This window comes from Protopterus annectens, chromosome 6.part0 (assembly GCF_019279795.1).
Source record: "Protopterus annectens isolate FY-2018-M chromosome 6.part0, PAN1.0, whole genome shotgun sequence".
NCBI lineage: Eukaryota > Metazoa > Chordata > Ceratodontiformes > Protopteridae > Protopterus > Protopterus annectens.
The window spans coordinates 1,354,067,596-1,354,087,126 of record NC_056737.1 but is presented as its reverse complement, the minus strand read 5'-3'; the positions used below and the strand labels follow the sequence as shown (position 1 = coordinate 1,354,087,126).

The 19,531-nt window shown below is 38.4% G+C and overlaps 1 protein-coding gene across 2 annotated transcripts in view; it reads left to right on the top strand.

The window, feature by feature from the left end:
- MYLK (myosin light chain kinase) overlaps window positions 1–19,531 on the top strand; it is a 2,381,262-nt gene that overhangs the window by 1,225,694 nt on the left and 1,136,037 nt on the right. The window lies entirely within an intron of this gene.

Sequence of the window (19,531 nt, the reverse complement as noted above, 5' to 3'; positions counted from 1 at the left end):
TGCAAGAAATATCTTTGCTTGAAAAACTCCTTAATCTTTTCTTGAATTATGTTTTTTCTGTATAATTCTTTTTCTTTATCAAACTATCATATATCATTATTGTCTAAATCTTCTAATGCATCTTTATATACTCTCCTATACTTTTTTACTTTTCTTATGTCATACTGCCATTGTAAGAAACATTTTTTGTCTTACCTTAAAATCATTTACAATTTGGACCAAATTTTATTAAATACTGTCATAGTAATATGATCTCCCCATAACTGTATTATTGATTTTTTTCCTTATTCATCCCATGTTTTTTCATTTAGCCTTTTTGTTCCTTTGCCTGTTTGTATATATTACTCAGTTGTGTCTCTTTCTCCTATTATTAGGGGGTGTAGTAAAGTAATCTGTTTCCTGTTCTGTAATTACCCCTTTCTTAAGTCCATGAATTCTTATCCCAAATAATTTACCACATCTCATAACTTGACATTTTCTGATATAATTGCCTTTCTTTTTACATTTACCTCTTAAATCGCAGTTAAAAATCTGTGTTCACTATAACATTCATATTTAACAGTACATAGTCTAGAAAATGGTGAAATAAACTTCCCTTTTTTATAAGTAACATAAGCATATAATGCTATCATTCCATATAGTTGTTCTTTCCAGTTTAAATCCACAGTAGTTAATCTTCCCATTCTTCATGAAGTTATGTCTAAGATCAAACACTCAAAATCGTATTGAATTACATAAATCTTCCCGCCCACCTGGTAAGCTTATGCTATCATTTTCTCTAGCATGCCTCTAGAACTCACTGCCACCCCTGATCTGTTCCACTTGCAGTCGCTCCTCCTTTAAAACCTTGCTTCACTCACACCTGGCATGCCATTGGGATTGTTACTGCTCAACTCCTGCTTAACTACATCCTAAATTCAGCCTTTCTCTCAGTAGGAGCTCACATAATTCTAAATTATCCAACAACCATTTTTTCCTATTTTATTTCTGTTACCACTGTATGAACCAATATTCTGTACATAATACTTATGATTATTATTCCTTTTAACTTATATCTAAATTTATGCTTGCAGTTGTTCATTATAATTCTTAGTGCTTGTTTATTAAAGATTTTGTATCTTTGGAGCTTTTCTCCCCAGGACTCCATTGAAAACGGGCTAATCTCAGCCCAATGGACCATCCTGGTAAAGCAACTGCAAATAAATAAATAATTTCACTGAATTTCTGCAACATATGGCTATACCAGAACACTGGTCATTTTATAAATTCCAAATTATCCTCCCTCCCATAACTTTTCAGTTTGTAATCTTTCATTTGTTAAAAAGTATCGTATCTTCTAATATAATTAGATCTCCATCACATTTATTGCACCATTCCAAAACTCCTATCCTTCTCAGTATTTTTAATACTATTTACAGAAAGCACTCTGAAATAATTTCTTTTTTCCCTTTTCCTCGACTTTCTAGAAATTATAATTTTATTTTTCATCCATTTCCTTTCTTTTTTCTTTTATACTTATCCCTTTAAATTTTCTTTTTTTATATTTTACTCTTTTTACCAGTAGAATTATTTTTTCCCCTTTAACTACTTCCCAATTTATATCTTCCTTGTCACTTATTTCAGAACCGTCTTCTATTTTCTCATTTCTATTTCTTTCTTTGTCTTTTTTATTTAATTTATCTTTTGCTTCTACCACTTGACGCTTCCTCTCCTTTTTCATTTTTGTCCCTTTTTTGTTCATTTTCCTTATCCATTTCAGTTTTATAGTCTAGCCATAGATGTCCAATTTTGTTACATTTATAACATTTAAGTTTACATTTCCTTGTATCATGACCAAGTTCCTACAAGTATAACATTTCAAATGTCCTTCTTTTCCACAAAAAAAAACAGTTTTATATTTATCATACTTGGAATATACATGCTTTTGTCCTTTTCTATCTTTGACACAGTATTGCAATCCCATCCACTAGTCCGTAAATCCATTTTATGATAAACCTTTACAATGTCCAGTACTTTTTACATAAGTGTTTAAATGTCCTTTCATAGTCTCTCTTTCTGCTTCTCTTTGAAATTGCACATGAATCTTTTTTTTGTTTTCCAGTTAAATGCTTTTGTTACATATAAGTTCCAAGGAGTACATTTCTTCTTTCATATTTCCCGAGAAAATTTTTCATTGCATAAACCATCCCAAATAAAATGCCACAGAATGTCTTTGCTAACAGGAATAAATGTTCTTGTATTCTGAGTATTTACCATTGTTCCAAACTTCATACTTTCCCATTTATTTTTCTTTATTTTGAATCTTCACCACATAATTCTGTTTTACATTATCTTTCACCTTTTTCTTTTGCTGCTCTTGCACCCTATTTTACTTTTTCAGCATGAGCTTTATTTTGTATTCCACTATCACCCTTCAAAACTGACTCTGCTTCTTCTTTTTGAAGTTTTTCCTTAATGTCTCCTTTCCTTCATTCTCCAGCTTGCTCTGAAAAAACATCACCTTCAATACATCATCCTGCAAGACTTCTGACTGTAAGTTTGTAATAACAAAACACTTGCTTGCCAATTTCTCATTTCCAGTTTCAGCAAACAAGTTTTGCTAAAAAGCAACTTCTGAATCCTCCACAATCTTGTTAATACTCTCCACATCACTGGTGTTCATCTCTATGCCTTCTTCCATCTTCTCCTTGTTGCACACTGTCCATTCAACTGCCACTGCACTAGGAATAGGACGTGTGTTATTAAGAGAGTAGGGGAAAGTTCCATGGTGTCCTGGCCAAATTTCCCTTACTATGAATACCACTTGGGGTCTCTGTAAAAAGAGACCACTGGCTTAATGGGACTAACTTGGTCAACACAATATAAATAAAATTAAATCTGAATCTCTGTAATCATTGTAAAAGTAAAAATAAATAAATAAATAGTATGCGTATTTAGAAGTTTGTTCAGTGTTTTTATGGTAATTTAAGAGAGAGAGAGAGAGACTAGTAATGGGATATTGGCATGGCTGGTGTGGGGGGGAGGTGCACATTTCACCATGATCTTGTTTTGCCTCTTGTGCCACTCCTACTATATCTCCATCCCTGGTCAGATCTAATCATACTTCAGTGATCTTGTTAATGAAGACTTCAAGCAGTAATCACCTTGGAATTCAAGACATTTCAAAAGGCAAACCTACTAAAACTTTATGAAAAGCTGTCACAATTCCATTGTAATATTTTCTATTCATTTGCAGTCTTTGAGACTACCTGTGCCTTAAATTTTTCTTCTCGTCTATTAAAGAGCATAGACTAAACAATCCCCAGCAAGATCAAATATAATCGTTAATATAGGTAGATGTTACCTACTCCAGCCCCAAGGATATAGCAAATGAACTACAGATAAATGTAATGCTAACTTCACATCAGTTACTTTTATTGAAGTTTCACAGATCTCACAAGATGATGTCTCCTCCTCTGATTACCATGGAGCAAGTCTTATCTGGTACCTTCATGGCCAGAAAATACCACATCCCCATTTGTGGGTCCCAGCAGAATACCTGATTGCCTAATAAATATAGCCAAACACGTCCTGTCTGAGCCTTTCGTAAAACAATTTAATTTAAGCTTCATCATGGGCTATGTGATGCCTCTACATAAGGGTAACCTTACCTCCAACCCCAGTAACTATAGGCTCATCAGCCTAACAAGCCTAATACATAATGTTATGGAATGCATTATATCAGACATATTAAATAACTTCATAAAACTGTATTACTGTGACCCCATATCAAATTGGCTTTGTCGAGGGTAAATCATGCCTACTAAATCTAGTTAAATTCGTCAAAAAGGTCACAGAAGCTGTAGATGGGGGCTGCACAGTTCTACACAGTGCTCACAGCATGCCTAGCAGGAATCTCCCCAAAAAAGTAACAAGGTGAGTAGTGGTGTATGTCAGGTCTTCATGCTGGAACCTCTCCTGTTCATTATCAAGTCATCAATCTACAAAGCCAAACTTTTGGCTTAGCAAGTTTGCTGAGGGCTGTAAGTTGAGAGTTGTAGTTCACCCATATTCCAATACCAAGATGTCACAGAAAGGACTAAACCATGCAAATAATTTTTTGTATAAAAAAAAAATCTCCTTAAATTATATGTAAAAAAGTGCAGTATTGGCAGATTTGGAAGTTTTAACTTTTCTGGTGTCTATGGTACATAAGACACCCTTCTACAGATTGGATTAAGCCGTTAGAAACCTTGGAACATTCATAGACAGCTTCCTACCTCTTTACTGGTGGAAAAAATGGTACTGATCTAAAACCCTAAGTTAGTGAGACCGGTGCAAAGCATTATCCCCGCACTCTGTCTCTTGTGGACTGCTGCATGATAAATTATGTTTGGCTTCATGTGCCACAATGACCCTACTCTCTTCAATCTACTTCACCTTCACAAAATGAATGGGTCCAAAAACATTCATACAAAGGGGCTAATTATCCATCAACAAATAACCCACTGGTGGGAGAGAGTGTCTTTCAATGCTTATTCTGCCTCTGTAATAAATTACTGATACATAGTAATCAGGGTGATACTCTGGTTACCTTTAAGAAGACTCTTAACAGATGGAAGGGTCTCCATATATTATCTACTGTCCAAACTTGTTTTATCACTCATTGAGAATAGGTCTTGACTAGGCCTAAATGGGTCTCAGACTGATTCTGCTTTGTACTTTGTGTTACTTTGATGCTGTATGTAAATGTAGATGAAAATGGGAAAAACAAACCAAACCAGAAGTTTTTGGTGCTTTCACTATGTATATAGTGAATAGCATGACTACAGTGAATGCTTTAAACAGTGCTAGTGGTAATAGAAACTGCAGAATTATAATTCAGTAGTGAATAGCATGAATACAGTGAATGCTTTAAACAGTGCTAGTGGTAATAGAAACTGCAGAATTATAATTCAGTAGTGAATAGCATGAATACAGTGAATGCGTTAAACAGTGCTAGTGGTAATAGAAACTGCAAAATTATAATTCAGTAGTGAATAGCATGAATACAGTGACTGCTTTAAACAGTGCTAGTGGTAATAGAAACTGCAGAATTATAATTCAGTAGTGAATAGCATGAATACAGTGAATGCTTTAAACAGTGCTAGTGGTAATAGAAACTGCAGAATTATAATTCAGTAGTGAATAGCATGAATACAGTGAATGCTTTAAACAGTGCTAGTGGTAATAATTATAATTCAGTAATGCTTTAAACAGTGCTAGTGGTAATAGAAATGCAGAAATTATAATTAGTATTCAGTGATGAATGGCATAGAATGCTTTAAACAGCGTTAATGTAAACTAGACTGCAGAAAATTATAAAATTAGTGAATAGCATGAATACAGTGAATGCTTTAAACAGTGCTAGTGGTAATACAAACTGCAGAATTATAATTCAGTAGTGAATAGCATGAATACAGTGAATGCTTTAAACAGTGCTAGTGGTAATAGAAACCGCAGAATTATAATTCAGTAGTGAATAGCATGAACACAGTGAATGCGTTAAACAGTGCTAGTGGTAATAGAAACTGCAAAATTGTAATGCAGTTTAATTTGCTTTTGGTAAGTAAAATAAATGATGGCAGAAAAGTGGATTAAAGGCATGCCTCTGGTACTTGCGATAATACAAGCAATGATTGCAATATCCTTTGAGTTTGCACTTAAATTAATAAGTGCAAGCTCTTCAACTCCGCATGTTTCCTTTTGGATTATTTTAGGTGAAAATTAAATCGTATAGGTCACATCAGGTTACACCTTGTGTACAACTCAAAAGTGTGCAACTTGTTTTATGCAGTGTTATTTCAAGTTAGGTTAAAGCATACAAATATTTGAGCAGCAATGCTTGCCATTTGCTTAGTTTATTCAGAATAATCCATGTTTTGCAGTTACAGAGTAACTGTTTAATGACAAAGGACAGTAACAGCAACACTGAATCTGATTGCGTTGAAAAAGCACATAGTCAAAATAGAATATACTTGCATCCACTTCTATTTGAATGTATGAGCAAAATGTTCAAAAAGTTGTCTGGAGTGATGTTTGAAGAGTAATCAATCTTGTACAGTGCAGAGGCAATCTTTTGATTACAGGATGCATGCTTTTAATGATAAAGTAACTTATTTTGATAATGATATTGAAGCATCAGTTTAAAGCAACAGTGCAAATAAAACAAAAGCACTTTCAGCAAACATTTTCAGAATTTTTTTTTACAGGGGGCAAGCACCCTGCACCCCTCATCTGAGGGAACACCCTACACCTACCCCTTTAGAATTATATATACCAACTCCAAGGTTGTGCAGAAGTGGAGAAAAATGCAATCCCCACTGCTGATGAAAATGGTTGTGACTAAATGATTTTGTTTTACTTGCATTCACCAAAAGTGCCTTCAGTGAGACAACATGCTGCTGATTACTGTGAGCTCATTAATGAGTACTAATGCCATTTTGGAAAAATACTCCGATTTGTTTGAAGACTTGGATTATTGACAGTGCTAACACTGTATTAAGATTTTTCCTGAGGTAATATCTATATTTTCGGATGCAAGAATATTTCCAGTTGCACTTGCAACTAGACGTGTGCAAGAATTAAAGTGAATGAATGGAAAGTTTGTGAGTTATAAAATTTAACAAATGAATGGATATGCACAAATTCTCAAGAATTAAAATAAGTGGATCAAGCATGAGCACCATCCTAGAAGAACGAATAACTACAATTCCTAAAGCAAAGTATTTATCTGTTGATACTGGCAAGTTACACTAGTTGAAGATGCTTCCAAACTGAGTGCATTCAGTACTTTTTCAACAAATAAAGATTTTTGAGGCTACCATGTGGAACAGTGTTATCTTCAGAAGTTAGTCATAGAGCTGTTAGTCATAGAGCTGTGGCTAATATCATAGAAAGGGATTTATTTATTCTGTATTTGTTTACTGGATAGTGCCCTGATCAGAAATGACCATTTGCAGGTACATTGCAACTGAAATATTTCATAATGCACATACTGTGTAAAGACGGTAGCAAGTAATATACAAAAGTAGATTTTGTTAAAAATTTATACAAAAAAGATATACTTCTCTAAAGAAATCTGGTTGTAGTTCGTTAAGAGATGTAAAGTACATATTTACAAATGAAATTTTCATTTGTGTGGTAATGCTGTTGGACAAATAACATCAAAGGAATACAAAAGAGGGACGTTGCAGGGGAGGTTTTGGTGAGGCAGTAGCTAATGGTGTTAGTAGCTGAATAAGTCTCCGGCTTAGCTTCTTATAGGTAGATGGTTAAAATAAAAATGATATTTCTCACTGATAATTCCAGTTAGTAAGCAACACATAACTGAATTACATGAGGAAAGGCAGGAAATGCAAAAGAATTTGTAAGTATACAAGAATTTGGAAATTACAATATGATCTATGGCACAGTACTTATTGAAACACATTATGCGTGGCCCTATTTGATTTTAGGTCAAGGTAGCAGATTCTGTATATAAAGACTGACAAATATTGCATGATTCAGATAACTACAAAACAATATAGAAAGAAGCAGTACACGAAAGTCCTGAAATTCATTCATTGGATAGCATAGTCCACTGCTAATCATTGTTACTGTGAAGATTTATTGGCAAACATCGACCCATGCATGTTGTTAATAGTACCCATACAGTCTAACAAGTACAAAACACAGAATAAGAAAAAGACAATTTCTGAGCATTTAGTTAATTTTAAGTCGGTCATACCAGTTGATAAAGTGAAACTGATCAAAAAGTCACTAAAGCCAAAATCACTGATAAATTTGAATATTCTCATTACAGTAAACTGATCAAAAGACAGTAATATATCATTTCATAGATTTGTAAATTCATAGATTCATAGACTGTTACCAGGCTTATGACCTGGGGGGGGGCCTTTCTAAGCCTAGCCAAGTTTTCTGGAAAGAATAATGATGTCCTATATGCAAATAGGACGTTGAGGGCCAGGCATTTATACGCTACCTGTCTCCATAAAGGACATGGGTGCCAGGCCTGGTGTAAATTTCCTATTTCCCATCCACTTCTTTAGGTTGTGCTTAAACTAGGTAATAGTTGAACTCAGATTCACGTGGATGGGAAACCTGTTCATAGAAGGGGAAGTCTCTGGGACACATCTCTCTTTCTCTCCAGCATACTCTGTTTAAGTCCCACACAAAATTCTGGTCCCTAGACCTTGTAATTCTGGTATTCTTTGACTTACAAAGATGTAGGAGATTCGGTTCTATATTATAAGATCGACGGTGGAAAACATCGAAAACCATATGGTCGATGTCTTCAAAGATCGAACTTATAAAAACAACAAAAAAAAAAAAGAAAAAGTACCCTAACGGGTTTAAGTAGGGGTGCAAGTCCCCCTGCATCCCCCACACCCCCGCTACTTAAATATACCAACTCCGAGACCACACTAAATTGCAGTAAATGGAAATCTCCCCTTACGGAGATTTCCGTTTACATGTTCAATGTTGTGCGCTTTCGCTATTCTCATGTCGACAATATCAGCTTCGATATTGTCGGCTTTTGAGAATATAATATAGACCCAGGAGATTCATACATGTGAGGTTTGTAGATGCCTTGTAATCAGGCATAGATCACCCCTCAGCAATCTATAGGAGACTGAGTTAGAGGAAAAAGGGGTTAAGGCTCTCTGCGTAAGGCAGTTTTGTTGCACCTTGTATTCTTTTTGTAAGGAACCCTTGAGGTTGCTTTAGTTGCTGCATATGCTTGATCAGGCACATATCAAAGTGAGCATTGTGTTCTATGATTGGTCTGATAAGGGAGGAGTACAGTGGAATAATGACCTCTTTGGAGCTAGATGCCCTTACTTATAAATTGTGCAACATAAAATTATTTCCTCACTACTGTGGCCACAGGTTAGCCTACTGTCTACGTGCATACCCCAATCCCTGACCACTGGGTTGACTCTTAGGGGTGTATTATCAACATGGTAATTAGCCGGGATGATTGACTTCCCAAAGGGTACATTTCTTAACATTGAATTTAAGACCATGGCATTGGCACAATTTGTTAGTCAGAGATAGACCACCTTGAAGAATGCTAATGTCTGCAGGGGAATCAGTGATAGCCCCCAGCTTGCAATTGTCTGCAAACTTAATGAGCCATAAGACTTCAGTATTTGCATCCATTTCAGAGAATTAGATACCAAAAAGGAGTGGGCCCAGTACCGACCCTGGGAGACTCCGTTGGTGAGTGGCCTCATCTGTTTTGATCTCCTGGGGTCCTATCAGTCAGCCAGTTGGCTATCCAGTGGGTGATAAAAGGGTTTATACCTAAATTAGTGAGTTTGTCTAGAATGTTTGAGTGGGGTATTGTATCAAAAGCTTTGCCCAGGTTGAGGTAAGCTATGTGCACAGTCTCGCCTTCATCCAGTGCTTTGGTGACCCTCTCAAAAAAAGTCCACCAGATTTAATAGCCATGGCTTTCCTTTAACAAAGCAGAACTGTGATGGGTCCAGTGTTTGCCAGTTACGTATGTCCTCATTTATCATGTTCATGATGATTCTTTCCATGGCTTTACATATGAGGCAAGTCAGACTTATGGGTCTGCAGTTCCCTGGATCAGTGGTTGGACCTCCTTTGTACAGGGGAGTGACTACAGCCATCTTCCATTCCTTGAGCACAAAACCTAACTGAAGGCTCCAGTTGAAAGTGATTCAATTGCACCAGAGAGGTCATGTTTCATGCTATTTATTAAACATACCAGGATGTTATCGGGACCCATCGATGGAGTGTTTTTGGCCTTGAAAAGTTCATTGATGACCTGTTCCCTAGTAATGGTTGGATGGATTGTGTTATGTGCTATTTCCTTTGGACTGTTGGGGGGGGGTGGTGGTGGTGGAGAGAAAGTTGAGCTGAACTTCTCAGCCAAAAGGTTGGCAATGGCCTCTGGTTCAATGTTCATAGTTCTGTTTATTGTTGTGTATTTCTTCTGAGGTTACAGACATAGTTGTAGAAAGCTTTGTAGTTGTCCTTTGCCTGAGAAGCTATTTTTATTCAAATTTAGCCTTTGAAGTATTAATTAACCAACTTGGCTACCTGTTTAGATTGGTCAGGGGGCTTTTATTATGTATGGCTTTTTCTCCTCCTATGCTTGGCCAAGATTTTGTTCTTTTGTTGTTTAACCGATTGATATTGTGATTCTGCCAGGGTGGCTTGTCTTTTGAGATTGTCTTATGCTTAATATGACTGGGCACAGCTCACTTTATACAGCTATCAGTATGGTTGTACAGAGGTTTTGTAAGTAGCTCAGTGTATTGTATGGTGTTTACTGGGTTTGGAGGTGCTTGGAATTTAGCCAAGGTGTTGTTTAGTAGAAGGAGGTTAGCCTTGGAGTAGTTTCTAAAAGTTTTTGGTTTCATTGGATGCCCGGATTTAATTTTTATTTCAAGTAATTCAGATCTTACGACAGATGATATTACGTTAGGTGAGGAACATCCCCCCACCATGTTCGTGAGTACTAAGTCAGAGATGTTTGTACACCTGATAGGGGAATGGACCAACTGTTCCAGAATGCTGCTATTAACAAAGTTTAGGAATCAGTGGGCTTGTGCATTAAAAGTAGTGTAGGATCCCCAAGATGTAAAGGGGTAGTTGAGATCACCCATGAATACCGTATTGAGTTGAATGGTGAGGGACTGTAGTACATTGAGATAGGTGGTATGGATGTTCTGGGACATGGAGGGGGGCCTATATTTTTCCAGGATATGGTGTGATACCTGTTTATGGTGTGTTGCACATGTATGAGTTTCAGTGGGTCATACACTTTAACTAGTCTGGATGTGAGATTGGTATTAATATAGACTGTCACTCCTCTACCTTTAGTTCCCTGCTGTGCAGTAGCTGGTCTAAAGGTGTGAAAGGCATTATAACCTTGCATTGCTGGGGTACTTTCAGCGACATTAAACCATGCCTCTGTTACTACACAGATGTCTACACACTCCAGGGAGACGAAGGCTTGCAGGGAGTGGAGTTTCTTGTTATGACTTCTGGCATTGAACAGTACCACCTTCAGATATTCCTTCATAGGTTCAGTTAAGTCAGTAGGTTTATTAGCTTGGCATTGCCTAAAAAAAGGCACTATATGGGTGGAGAAGGTCTTTGCCAATGTGCAAAATAATAGAGGGGATAATTGCAGACTATCCCTGGCAAAGCAGCTTCATCTGTCAACGATGACTTCCCTGGGCATCAAATATTGTACCCCCTGGACTGACACCAGAAGCTAAGCCAGTTTGTTGAAATCAATCATTTTCTGTTGGTAATGTGGCATCATCCTTGGAGAAGGTAGCATGCTGCTCAGTGCTAGGCTCATACCTGCCTGAACACATAGTCGGCAAGCTTGATCATGTTTCGCTTCATATAGTCAAGGGAAGTATGTCTCAGGTTATTAACACCCACATGGACTATGACAGAGTCATACTGGTACCTGTGATTCAATGACCTGAGTGCCTATGTGACTTGACAGATGGTAGCCCCAGAAAGGCAGCTAACCGTTACTCTGTCCTTACTCATTGTGGTGAGTGGGACATCGGTATACCTCAGTATAGAATCACCAAAGACCAAGAATCTTGGCTGTGTGCTAGCTTGCCTTAAGGGCTTAGCAGTGGAAGCATTGGATACAATGTTTACTATATGTAGCTGAGGGTATTTTTTTTAGTGGAGTGTTTACATGATGGCTGAGGAACCTTTCTTTGATTGTACTGTGCAGGAGGTCTTAGTGTTTTAGGAAGGTTACCTATAAGTGGCTCAGCCTAAATAGTTTTATGTGCAGTAGATGTGGTGCAAGTGTCACTGACAGCCTCTCTAGGATTAGTTTTGGTTATATGAGAGAGTTTTGTCTAGAGTATTAATGTTTTTACACCTCTTGCATATACTGTTTTATTAAGAACAAGTGTGAGTATCTGATGTAAAGTAGGTGTCATGAATTAATTTTTGTGTGATTGTATTTCACTTGATTCATATAGACTAAAGTCAAGATTATACAAACTCTAAAACTGAATAGGATTCATTTTAAATAGGGAGTATAAAATATTGTAATAGTGGGAACTGTGTGTCGTGTAAAGCATGATGGATTTGAGACCTTTATTTGACTGTGTATGCATTTAACTATCCCTGGCAATTAATAACTACTTTAATGCACAGTATAACATGTGGAGTGAGAATATGAACACTTGAGTTGGTCCCCCTACACCCCCTCACACACATACAGTTTACATGCAGGAGTCGTTGTGTATTTTCTTCAGAAGTAGGGCATATACATTTTTATTACAAATTTCCCGACAGTTTTGTGGTAAATCTGCCTCTTGGGGCACCTTAGAAAGGCATTACATTAGTCTCCCTTTGAAAACTGCACACCTCCTCCTTACCTAGGAGCAGCTGATGTGCTCCCACCTACTAATTTTATAAAACCGTCTCTGTATATATCCATAAGGAAAGGCTCATTATTTTTATTATTTTTCCGTAATCATGTACACTAGACCTACTTGCAGTAGGCAGTTTACATGGCCACAGTCCATGTCTCTGAATCCCAGCCAAAGCTTGCTTTGTGCTGATTCAGAAACGGAAACTGTGGTATTAGTTGCTGAATCTAGTCTGCAGAAAGGTCTGAGGAAACCTTAAAGCGTGGTGGTTTAAAGTGTAACTGGAGTTAATCATAAAAATGTTGCATGATGTATGTTTTTACAGGTATTAATGGTGTCAGAGGAACAACAAAAATTGGAAGTGTTTATTACTTATAAATCCAAAAAAAGTAATACAGTAAATGTACATTGCTGCTTCACCCCCCCCCCCACCTAACCATAACACTGCCCCTGCCCCTAACCTTACACCTTAACTTAAAGAATTCACTTCCTTAATGTAAACACAATCTTAAACACATACAGGCACCAACACATTCATACACCATTAAATCTGTCCCCTTCCCTAACCTTAACCTGCAAAAATGCACACAAACATCCCCGCAGTATACACCCACTTGCCTGTTATGACAGAGCACCTAGCTGCTGATACATCCATTCAATAAATCAGATGTTCAAACAATCCTGTAAATCCAGCTGTTGACCAGCAGAACATGTGACTAGTCATACTGTAGTCTCTCTCTCTTTTTTAATGTTTTACATACACACACTTGTATATGTATGTATACATCTTGAGAGAGTGAAAGATACTTACATAAAAAGCGCTCTTAACAGTAGGAATAAAAGTTAGCAGCTAGCTCAGAGAATTAAGGCTATGAATTGATAAGTTGCTTCATGTAGTCCAAAGTTTGATTTCTTAAGGCTCCATTTAATTTGGAGCAAGTTACTGAACCGGATAGTGCTCTGGGGCATTTGGGAATTTGAGCTAGGTTCTTCAGTGGTCTGCCAGACTACATGTCTATTAAATACTTTCAAACCATAAATGTGACCTATCAACAGCTGTATATAAAAAAAAATCCAACTAAGTTAATGAATTTCATAAAATGACTGTTTTTTATAAAAAAAAATCCTTTTCAGATTTTGCAGATCTAATTTTATTCTAGACTCTGATGTCATGAGTGGTTGATAAGTAATATTTAATCCTTGTTCAGCACAGGATTACTTCTTTCATCACTGGTAAAGTGTAGTGGATGTTTAGATGTGCTTACAATATGGGCTGCCACTCTAATGGTTGATTTCACATAATCACTTTCTGCAGAATGTGATAAAGCAGAAGTCCATTTTGAAATTCAGGTTACATTGTTCCTTTTAAGCTTAACAGTTTATACATGTATTGCTACTTGACCTGAAACTCTTGGATTTAAGTGCGACAGGGCCTTCCATATTGCAACTGTTTGTGAAGCTATTTGGAGGGTTCTGCGATGGGAGAGACAGACTGCCTGATGTGGGATTTTAATGGAAACAGAGGGATCTCTTGGGATGTAATCCCTGGCAACACATAAATGTCACTCCTGCGTTGGAATTAGAATACCAGCGCTATGGCTCTGTCTAAGTAAACAAATCAAGGGCTAGGTCATACTTTGGCTTAGGCATGGACTCCTTTATAACATTAGGAGATAATAATCCGCAATGTATTTCAGTACATTAATTATACTAATGCCATGTCATCTGTATCACTTTACAGTGCTGAGCTATTTAAAGTCTGACTGGGCATTTATGATTGTTGACAAGGTCAGTGATAAGTGTAAATGCATTGCAGTATCATGTTCCCATTTTAAAGGAAAACGATTGACTGTAATATGCCAGTGTTACAGCTATGGGTTGTGTAATTTGCCTGTGAACTTCACATGTAATTGCAAGGCTGAGAATTCTGTGAAAGGATTTTAGAGATCTTGATCCTTACAGTAGAGGTACAGGAGCTGTCTATGAGTTCCTGATTGTATGGTACCTCTCTGTTAGTAGTATAATCAGAGGTCAGAACAGTGTATTCGTTCCGAGATTAAGATTTTTGACTTAAAGTAAGAATGAACAGAGTTGTTCTTTTGTCCCTACGTGCCCTGATCAGTTTACTAGAAAACCCACAGAGAAATAAATACTCTGCTGTTAACACCTCATTCACCAACAAAGCAAACAGCTGTAGCAATAGGACACTAAATGCCTGGGCTCTTTAGTTATTCTCCAGTAAGCACAGACTACTGCATTACTTTCAAAACAGAATGCAAATAACAGGATTATTGATCAGCTGAAATAAAGCTTTGATGTCCTTCCTTGGATCACTGTTGCAGTATTCCAGTACTATTGGGTCATCATGCTGTGGTAACCTGACTTCCGCCCTGGGTACCAGAGACAGAGACCTTCCATATGGCCAGTGTATGACCTAAGCCCATGGCCATAAAGATAAATGAGTGTAATATCCTCAAACTATCTGAACAGCCAGTCTGAACGCAGGTCTCGCACCCGTCAGTCTGTTTCCTCATGTGGTCATTGGTGTTCTCTGCCTTCATGTATTCAAATAAGTGCCCCACTGGTGAATCCTCCTTTTTTTTTCTTTTACTTTTATCTGACATCTAACAGATTTAAACTACAGATAGGGAAGTATGATTGGGGTAGGCAGATCCCTTGTAAGGACTTCCACTCCCAGAGCATGTTTTATCTTGAAGCTGAACACAAGTGTAACAGTTGTCAGATTTGTCATTTATTTGTTCTGAACACCCATATGAGTCTTTTCTCGCTAAATACCTATTTAGAGACCTAGCGCTTGAAGCGCCTCATCCAAACCAAAATGGTGGAACCCTCAACAACTGACGTCCTGCTTGCTCCAAAAATGAAATTCAGATGGCCTAGGCCTTAATCATCATCTAGCTAGTCTGACTCTGTCATACCATTGAGGTATTGTAGCAGCCCGTGGTACGCCTGATCACTTCTCAGGCTCCTACTACTGAGACCCCACCAGAATCTAGTTTGGCATCTGATTCTCGCACATATGATATGACTGATCACACCAATATAGATAAGAAGGGGGAAATAACGCTCATTATTTCTGAGGGACTAGAGGACATACCCCAAATCCTGGTTAGGGATGAGGGATCTGTATCTTTGAGGTATGCTAGGGATTGGAGCTGTCATATTTTGTAAAGCAGACATCACCCTATAGAAGAAGAAACAAAAGACTAAGGATGTTTTGTCATCTCAGATATCCAAAGAAAAGGAATGGATAGAATTTTCACAGGGCCGTTTTGTTTCTCAAACCTCCTTCCTTTCTGCTTCATCTCTTCATCCCCCTCCATCAGGAGAGACAACATGAATCTTCTTTTGAGGAGGAGGAAGAATGTAATTCTAATGAACGCGCTCTAGCATATTCTTTTCAGATTCATTCATCAGGCCAGTTGGCTTCTGATAATGAAGACATATCTCGAATCTCCTGTTGAAGAAATCTCCTTTGGGAAACCATCATAAAAATTATGCAACATTTTGAATGTGACTCAGGCAAGTTTCTGATGTACAGAAGAGATGTTAAAATTTGTTGGTAGGAGTTCCTAAGCCTGCAACTGTTCCTCCAGTTTTGGAGGCCTTTCTTGATGTTTTGGCATACAATCCTACTTCACCTAACTCCCAGCCACCGGCCTATAATAGGCCTGACAGGTTTTACAAAGTACCAGAGGATCTTAAATTATATAAAAATCCCTTGGAAGACTCCTCTGTGTTCTGTCTCTACAGACGAGCCTTCCTTACTGTTACGTGGTGCTAATGTTTTATCTTCAGACAGCGGCGTTAGAGCCATGTAGAGATATGGAAAGCAGGTTTACACTCCTGCCACTCTGGTCTTAAGAGATTTGAATTATTAAACCCAAATGAGAAAATATCTGTTGCCTATTCTTGGAGAGTTGAACAAAGTTTGACTAACCTTTAGGTTTCTGAAACTAAGCAGCAGGCTGCTGTTGTGGTGGGTCAGGCTACTCAGCTGGCCAGACATACCATCAAATGTAGCTATGATGCAGCAGAAGCTTCTTCCAGGATGGCAGCTGCTGGATCTGTCATCAGAAGATGTGTATGGCTTCATTCCTTGTCCCTATCTGAAGATATCAAAGGTAAGCTATTAGAGCCCCCCCCCCCCCCCCCTCTTAACTAGGACCTTCTATTCTGCCCTGCTGTGGCAGACCTGTTCAAATCTTTTCAGGATAAAGGAAAAACAATGCAAGATTAGCAAAAGTTTATCAAACAGTACCCAGGTAATAAAGGAATTGTACAGCTAAGCCCACTTTCTTTTTCTATTAGAGACCCAACATCTACACAGATAGGCAAAAAAATTGCAAGTAAAATCATTTCATGACAAACATACAAGAGACTTAAGTCAGAGAAACCTCACTTTCCAGACAAATGTACCTGACATACTTTGTACCATCTTCTTCTCCTGTCAAAAACACTAACCTCCTCCCTTTCAAATTGGCAGCTCCTCACTTCAGACTGGTGGTTACTTAATGACTTGGAAAGAAATACCAGCCTTCAGAGGTATCCCACCTCCTCCAGCCAACTAGGCACACTTTCTCCCTACTATTTTGCAGAGTCGTCTCGACCAGGGTACCATCAAATCTGTGCTACCACTCCTTCAGGAAAAAGCTTCTATTCCAGACCTTTCCTGGTACACAGATAAGGAGGAGACAGGAGACTATTCTGGATTAGTATCAGCTCAATACCTTTCTGAAGGTACCTTCTTTCAAAATGCTTTCCCTTCAAACTCTTCTACTCTGCAGTTGGTACAGAGGTTAAGGTTACGAAGTGCAATTCCTATGGTACAGAGTTTGATTCTGTCCATGCTCTTTTGCCTGCTGTGCGACCTTGATAAAATCACTTAGCGAGACATTGCTTCTGGGTCACCCCTGAAAAGTGACTGTGTCCAGTGGGCCCACCTAGTTAACAAATAGGTATTAGTATTATATCCTTCATCTTACCCCACCACTATTTTGGTATCCTTGGATCTGAAGGATGCTTACATTCCCATTCACCATTCTTATAGAAAGATAACCTGGTTCTCGGCATATTCATCACACTTTTCATTTCGCTGTTTTACTCTTTGGGTTATCCACAGCCCCCATGGTTTTCAAAAAGTGCCTAGCTCCAGCTATTGCATTCTGCAGGACTCAGTGAATTCAAATATTTCCCATACCTTGAAGACTTTCTTATACAGGCAACCTCTCAGGAAGACCCATTAAAGCCTCTCAACTGCAGTGTCTCCGTACCACAAAGGCTGGCTTCACAATCTATCGAAAAAAGTCTGCCTTGACCCCTACACAGAATCTAGTCATTCTGGGTTGTAAGCTTGACACACGTCGCATGCTAGCCTTTCACCCACAAGAGAAGGTGCAGACTGCCTCTATGAACTTTTATTCCCTCTTTCCTTTTCAGTCTTGTTTTGTAAGAGAAATTCTACGGGCTGTGGGGTGATTCTCTATGCCAACATGAGAAAGATGTAAAGGTAACTAAAGTCTCTCTGGTCTCAACTTTACCACCAATTGGACACTCAGATTTCACTACTTTTTCTGAAAAGAGTGGTATATTGATGTGTCTGTCAGTCCAGCTGAATCCAGGACTAACATTAAAATCAACTGTTTCCCACTCATAAAATGCATACAGATGTATCAAATCTAGCTCTGGGTGCATGAAGAGGCTGATTGAAAGTTCAGGGTCAATGGACCCCAAGACAAAGGAAGGAACACATAATTGTGAAAAAAAATGAAGGCACTCATTCAGGCTGTACAGGTGTTTTCATACTTGTGGAAGCCAGGTCCCCCTTAGAATTTTCACAGACAACACAACAGTCGTGATATATACAGACTGGGGGGGTGGACAAAGTCTTAACTGTGGAGACTGTTACTTTTGCTGTTGGACCAAGCTGTAAAAGCAAATCTGTCCTTTCAAGCAGTTTACATTCCATCCAAGGACAATGTGGATTCACTAAGCAGTTCCTTGGAAGAACCTCACAAATGGATATTGAACAAGGAGGTCTTCCTAGACATAGTCCAGAAATGTATTCCTGAGACAGGTTTATTTCATAGGTTCATAGGTAGATACTAGGCTATCGGCCCAAGGGCCTACGTAAGCCTAGCCAACAAGGTTTCCTGGCTTATGCCACCCAAGAAAGTTATTTTCCTGTGCCACTGTCGAGCAGAGACACAGAAGTGATCCCCGGGGTGTATTTCCTATTTCCCATCCACTCATCAAGATTTTTCTTGAAGAGTGCTAATGAAGAATTTTGCTTGTTATAAATAGGTAGTTTGTTCCAGAGTATGAGAAGTCTCTGGGACAGGAATCTATCCCTCCAGCATGTCCTGTTTATTGTGGCGACAAGGTTTAGGTCCCTAGAGTGTATAGCTTGGAGTGATTGGGATTTCTTTAGGTGTGGCATGTCCAACAGCTCTGGGTTTAACATAGCTTTATATGTTAGGCAGAGATCACCTCAGAGTAGGTGATATGCTACGGAATAAAGCTGGAGTTTTTTGAGGTGGTCAGTGTAGGGGATTTGTTTGAGGCCAGTAATCCTTTTTGTGGGGTACTTCTGTGGCCTTTTCAGCTGCTGCAGATGTCTTGTGAGGTACATTCCAGAAGGGGCGTTGTACATTATGCTGAGCAATTAGCCTGGAGGTGTGGATATCCTTAATGAATATGGATTCACCTCCACCTTTGATGTTTCGGTCCAGGTTACATGGCCGAAAAGTGTGGTATGAGTTATAGCCTGGTAGTGCAGAGGTGCTGTCTGGAGCCTTGAACCAGGTCTCAGTCACTGTACAGATATCAATGTTCTCCATTTTAAGGAGTGCCTCAAGTGAGTGCATTTTGAGATTTAGACTTCTAGCACTGAGTAGCATTACCTTCAGTTTTTGCTTGCCTGTTCCTGTTACGGTGGTGAATTTGTTATTTGAACCTTGCCTAAAAAAGGCACTATAGAGGCAGCATCCGGAATCCCAGGGGCGACAGGTGCAGGCCATCTGTGGCAAAGCATCATGGTCTGTCGACCATGTCATCCCAAGCAGACAGATTCTGGATCCTCTTGGAATGACATCAGA